The following is a 7138-nucleotide window of genomic DNA, read 5'->3' as shown; positions in this document are numbered from 1 at the left end:
TCCTTGGGATCTGGATAAATAAACTGCCGATCAATCACCAGCTGAGAATTAATCGTTAATAATACATCAATTCAGAGTAAATAATAATTAAAGGACAACAAGGGTTAAACGTGTTAATTAATCGTTAAATTCTTTAGAATATATAGGAGAAGTTAAAGAAGATCACTTTAATTCAAGATGTGATGGCTGAAGGCCTATCAATGTGGAACTTAAATTCACAATGCATACATTTTGAAAATATTTAAACACAAATGTGAACAACAACACCACAAAAACAGTCAATTATTGTGTTCCTTTCTCGTACAAAGATGAACGTATCACATAGGTTACAGTCCTATTGGGCTACATATTAAATTAAAATACTTGTCAACCATAATTAAAAACGTAAAACGGGAAAGAGTTTGAGGTTGGGTGAATAAAAGCTAATATTTGCAAGGAATGGTTTTGTTATCGAGTTTATTAACGAACCGATGGCCGATATAACAGAGCATTGTGATGAATATGGTTAACCATATAACAATATTATAATGATACATCAAACAAACTTTGATATACGGTTATGAACAATATTATGCAATGTGCAAACGTTAATACTTAAAATGCCTGGATTTTTTAGAGTGCCCCCTGCCGTGGCCACATAGCCCTAAAATGGCGCAATGCAACATTTGTGCATAATGTCCAATATTCCAGGACAAATAGTGTGAATCCGGTATTGTTTACATTTAGGTGCAGGAGCTCCACAATACGTTTGAGCTAATATTCTATAAGAGGAACAGGACCTCAAGCAGTAGAAAATGTGAGGTGTCGGTACTCAGCTCGACGAGGTGCTCCCTAAATCAAGCACTGTCTCAGAGCCTCAGGGAAGAATTGGGCCTATAATAATAAAATACTCGAGCCCTGTTGACGATTCTAAAAGCATAACGTTAAACTAATTTATGTTAATGTAAAATGTAAAATATCGTCACTAATCTACCCAATTAGGGTTGTCCATTTCAGATGATCATCATGAGGGTTTTACATGACAGCCCTTTTAGCTAATCTGTGAAATAAAATAGGTTACTTCTTAGTTTCCACTATCTAGCCGGATATAATTTTGTTGATTATGAAAGGGTTAAAGACTTCAACACCCACCGTTCACCTTAAATTAGTGCAATAAGTTGTTTGACCCCGTGACCCCGGAGAAATAAACCATGCAACGGCGGAAACAGGTCGGGTGCAGTAGGCTAAACCATCCAAAATGACAACACATCGGCTGTTATAACACTTCCAAATGAACTGACAGTTCAAGCTATAGGCGACCCGGTCCTCTCTACATCAACTGACAGCTCAAGGCCTCGTTTCCCAGAGCCTTAGTAGTGTTAAGATAATCGTTAAAACCTTCTTATGATGCATCTTTATAGTAGCGGGGGTGTCTCCCAGAGCCTTCGTTTGTAACATGGCTTCTAAAAATATTCGCCCATCTACGAATGATCCAGACCACGTGTAGAGCAGCCAAAGTGCATCAGATTATGTTGTGCCCTTCTGCATCACTTTATTCACAGAAGATATCTGCTAAACATAGAATGAAGATGTTTAGGCTGTGACTGTGACCGCCGATAACTTCAGAACGAAGTTGACTACAAATACAAAGTTGCCAAAGTAGGTCTATTTGCAATTGTTACAAACAAGTGAAGGATAAAATGATGCTTCAAATGAAAACAGAGATGACTGCATCAATAGATACATAGAATACATGGGCCTATATAGGCCATTTCAAACATATTTAAATACAGTTCATGTTCAATTAATTGAGTTGTAATTTGCTACTAGGCTACGGTCTGTCATTTTTTCCTCAATATGTTTGTGTGACGTGCGCTATTATGTGCCCTCTGTGATTACGTGCATTATTATTGGATAAATCAAATTTAAGCATAACAATCCGCATCAATAGCCTATTTGCAGCCATAGGTGGTAATATCTCTCTAGGAGCTGATATGTCGTCAGTATTGTGTAACAATTATAATGTAAAGGTAATATTTAAATGGAGAAAGCTGATCTGAGAGCGCTGCTTTTCGTTCGATCCTATCAATGTGGACAGTCTAACGACACACTTAGCAAACGTTCTCTCTATGTGCTTGTTTGGGAAACACATAAAAACTTGGCTCATAAATAATGATGCATCTGGTACGATCATCAGGTTAAGTTACGTCACAACTGGGAAACGAGGCCCAGGACCCGGTTTCCGATAGCGATGGAATTTAGGCATAGGACTGTTTTAATGATGCATCTTTCGTTGACACTCTTACTGACCGTGTGGCTTCTTCGCGTGATGTGTGGACCTTCTTGCCCTTTGTGTTGTTGTTTGTGCCCAATAATGTTTTACCATGTTTTGTGCTGCTACCATGTTGTGTTGCTACCATGTTGTGTTGCGCTGTCATGCTATGTCGTCGTCTTAGGTCTCTCTTTATGCAGTGTTGTGGTGTCTCTCATGTCGTTATGTGTGTTTTATCACAGCCTCTGTCCCCGCAGGAGGCATTTTGCCTTTGTAAATAAGCATTTGTTATTAACTGACTTGCCTAGTTACATAAAGGTTAAATAACATTTTAAAAACAGCCGAAGATGTAACGTTTCCCAAAACACCACACAGAGAACGGTCGCTAAGGAAAGAAATCGAGCTCTGCTCTCAGATCAGCTTTTTCCATTCAAATCTTACCTTAATATTATAATTATTTCACAATACTGACGACGGATCACCCACTGGGCCACAACTGGTTGAATGATGTCATTTCAACCCAAAAAAATCAATATGATGACTTTGAAACTACATAGAAAACTAATTGGATTTGCAAAAACTCATCCAACAACAAGCTCTCACAGTCACTGCAGAATTATACATTCATCCACATTCTCTAAACGTCACATTTCGAAGTTTTTGTTGCTCCTGCTGCTTTGTATCTTCCATTTATCCAAATGTAAAAGTTAAGTTAAGGGTTAAGTTCAGGCACTCATTCCGAATGGTTAAGGTAAGAGTTAAAGATTGTGATAGGGATAAGGTTAAAACCAAAAAAGTAAAACCAGTGATCCGGAGTCATGGGTGTACGCCCATCGACCATCCGATCCACAACATCCTAGCAAAACCCAAGCCTACTTGATGGTAATAGCGCTCACTTTTGCCCCTAGTGGCCGGTTTTGAAGGCATTTTCCGATGTCCTCTGGACATGGATAGAAGTCCACTTCGACATCAATCTTCAAGGATCTCCCTGCAAGTAAGAGAATTTCGTATTTTACCCCAAAACTTTTAACCTAAGTCCAATGACAGAGTACATTTTTTTGTTGATTACACGTTAGTTGACAACTCAACCAAATGTAAATCAAAACCAGACATTGAACTGATGTCTGTGCCCAGTGGGCGGCTGGTATTACCACTAAATATTGAGGTGCTTATTCTAATGCTTACCCAATAACAATTCACAAAATCACAGATGTGGCACATTATTGCGCATATGCCAGGCTACACATCATGAAATATATTGAGACAAATGACAGAACTCAGTTGATAGAACATAAAATTTATTTCAACATGATTGAAATATGCATAGCAGACTGTTAATATATTAATGCAGTCATCTCTGCTCATTTGAATCATATTTTCGCACATTGCTTGTTCGTATCAATTGCAAAGACATTGGCAACTTTGTATTTGTAGTGAACTTAGTTCTGAAGTTATCAGCAGTAACACAGAGACGGATAAACTATGTGATTCTATTTTTAGCAGAGATGTTTGTGTATAAATTGATGCAGCAGTGAAGAAAGAAACCCTATAAGGAAGCACTTAGTTCTTGCTGTTCTCCGACTGCTCTGAGGCAGGCGTTAGATTGAGTGTTTTCAAGTGCAACATTAATAACGATGGTTTTGCGAAACAGCTCAGAGATTTAAGATGATCCTATGAAGGTTCTGGTGGTGACCCGTCATTCAGCTCTGCTCCACCTGTTTTGAGCCCCAATTTTTTTGCACACATTTTTGGGGGGCTTGCCTGTTTTACATGTTATTTTGGGGGGCTTGCCTGTTTTACATGTTATTTTGGCATTAATACGTGTCACATATCAGTTTGCAAATAATGTAAAAACATATGTAATTGAGTTAATAAAGCCGCATACAAACATGGTCTATTTTTTTTTCTTGATTATGGCGGCACAAATGCAGGGGTTTCAGCCTAGCACAGTGCTTTCTGTGGTGGTGGTGGGGCAAGCCAGCAAAAAATAAGGAGCATTGCGCTGTGATTGGCTCAGTGTTCTGTCACTCATGGGGACATAACGTCACCTCGAAGTCTAAGGGGACACCTCGAAAATTCTAGCTCCTTTGGTGCTGCCATAGATATACGTTAGAAGTGCTCATCCAAGAAGGCTCAAGGTCATTGGCCACAGATAAAATGGCCACGTTATATGTACAGTAGCTTTGATTGGACTGATCATATCAACATCATACTTTCAAAATCTTAGCTAGCAGTCATCATGAATCAAGTCGACAATCTATTGGAAAATCCTTTTTAATCCTTGTCATATGAAGATAAATAATGAAGAGAAATTATAGATAAAACATATCGGTGCTCATCAACTATAGGACATAAACATTACACAACAAGTTGGAAATAGCAAATTCAACAATTGGTGGTTTGGAAGGAATCAGTGACAGTGGCTGTTTGGTCCCAAATCTAGGATTAAGGGGCTCTTTTCCAAGTTTAAAATGATAAACATTCAACATTGGCCATGTTGTCAATGAAGCATGATTTGTGCCGCAATAAACGAGCTCTGACTGGGAAAATATGTTTTGAACGGTCATCTAACTCGGAATAGTAAATCCAGCCTCTTTCTAGAGCTACGAACTGAAGATCAATGGCATCATCATGATTCAACCTTGTTTTTTCCCCCAGAGATCCCAGTTGTTTTGAAAGCCCCATAAATCCAGAGAATGCCAGACTTTGATGACAAAATTTGCCCACGAAGGACCGCCGCACCATCTTCCTTTCATGTGAGCACAGCACAACAAGGTGAGTCCAAACATGTATTGTATGCTGCTGCATAAAGGATGTAATATGCCAGGGAGATAGTATTACTTTACTAGCTACAGTATACATAAGGGTATGTTGTGTAGTAAGATGTTAGTAGCCCATGGGCCTCACCCTAATAATTTGGTCTATTTACCACTCTTAATTTCACCCACTGTTCTGACTTGGTGGTGCACATGTAGCCTATAACCAGTTTTAGAGAAATGTAATCATTGAATATTGTAAGAGCTTTCATTGTGAGCTTATATGCCCCCTTCATTTATACTACAGTTCTGACTTGGTGTACAGGGAGAAAACTGTAATAACCATGTTCTGAATTCTGTCGCTGTACATTTCAAAAGTGTTAAACAAATAGTTATATTGACTACGTCCGTCCTAGCTCGCTCATTAATCTCTTAATCTGAATGATGGATCGCCTCTTATCCGCTTGTTGTCCCCTTATGCCATAGTTTGTTGATCTCAATTTTCATTGGAAACAACATTTGTTTAAGCAAGTCAGCTATATCAGCTATGTTTTTTAAAAAGGCAGTAAATGAGGCTGAATTAACTGTTTCGCTGCCATACAAGATTCCGCTGATAGGACTGCTGTTGGGACAGCGTTATGTAGGCCCTAACAGTTTGTGGGCACAGTTTGTCACCGTTATAGTTCAATTAATGTATTGTTTAGTGTTGTGTGGTGTAGTGGCTTTGCTGGCATGCATCCCACTTAATTATATTTTTGCCCCACCAAGATTTATATGCTAAAATCACCACTTGAAGGTTCTAATGACGAAATTAGCCTTAAAGAGGACTGTCTTTAAAAAGCAACGAATGCCTGTGGCATCAATTTGAGTCAGAAACAGTTCATCTAATGTCATAATTGACTACAATGTGTAAATAGGATAATTTGTCATGAAGTCAGTCTGGTTTAAAACTGAGTTTGGAACGTCCATACATCACAACGGATAAATTAAGGTTGAGTTTTGATTTGACGATGTCCATTTACCCACTAACATGGGGTGAACAGCTACAGTGATGCGCTCTATCCAAGCGCATAGACAGTGAGACAGTCCTTTCCAGCAGCTCCGACTTTGTTTACATAAGACAAGACATTGAGAATTTTTTTACTTGAGAAATACTGCACCAAACACCTTAGTTAGATGTACAGTTGTGAATCGAAAACATCCTTGGCAAAAATGTAAAAATGACAGATTTGAGTTTTTGGGTTATTTTGAGGAAGTAAAATCCACGTTTACAGTGTTTCATGGGGGACAAACATCATTAACCAAACGTGAAATCGGTCAGGAAACAGCTCCAAGACTGAAATATCAGTTTTCTAAAGAGCAACAGAAAAACACAAGTGTCAATCATCGTTATAATGGCTCTTAAAAAATATATATTTTATCTTTACCTCTTTTTTGTGGTATCCAATTGTTTTAGTAGCTACTATCTTGTCTCATCGCTACAACTCCCGTACGAGCTCGGGAGAGACGAAGGTTGAAAGTCATGCGTCCTCCGATACACAACCCAACCAAGCCGCACTGCTTCTTAACACAGCGCGCATCCAACCCGGAAGCCAGCCGCACCAATGTGGAGGAAACACCGTGCACCTGGCAACCTTGGCTAGCGCGCCCTGCGCCTGGCCCGCCTCAGGAGTCGCTGGTGCGCGATGAGACAAGGATATCCCTACCAACAATTTTTTACAGACAGATTATTTCACTTATAATTCACTGTATCACAATTCTAGTGGGTCAGAAGTTTACATACACTAAGTTGACTGTGCCTTTAAACAGCTTGGAAAATTCCAGAAATTATATCATGGCTTTAGAAGCTTCTGATAGGCTAATTGACATCATTTGAGTCAACTGGAAGTGTACCTGTGGATGTATTTCAAGGCCTACCTTCAAATTCAGTACCTCTTTGCTTGACATCATGGGAAAATCAAAAGAAATCAGCCAAGACATCAAAAGAAGAATTGTAGACCTCCACAAGTCTGGTTCATCCTTGGGAGCAATTTCCAAACACCTGAAGGTACCATGTTCATCTGTACAAACAATATTACGCAACTATAAACACCATGGGACCACGCAGCCGTCATACCACTCAGGACGTAGA

This window comes from Oncorhynchus nerka, linkage group LG3 (genome assembly GCF_034236695.1).
Source record: "Oncorhynchus nerka isolate Pitt River linkage group LG3, Oner_Uvic_2.0, whole genome shotgun sequence".
Classification (NCBI taxonomy): Eukaryota; Metazoa; Chordata; class Actinopteri; order Salmoniformes; family Salmonidae; genus Oncorhynchus; species Oncorhynchus nerka.
This window is presented reverse-complemented; position numbering follows the sequence as displayed.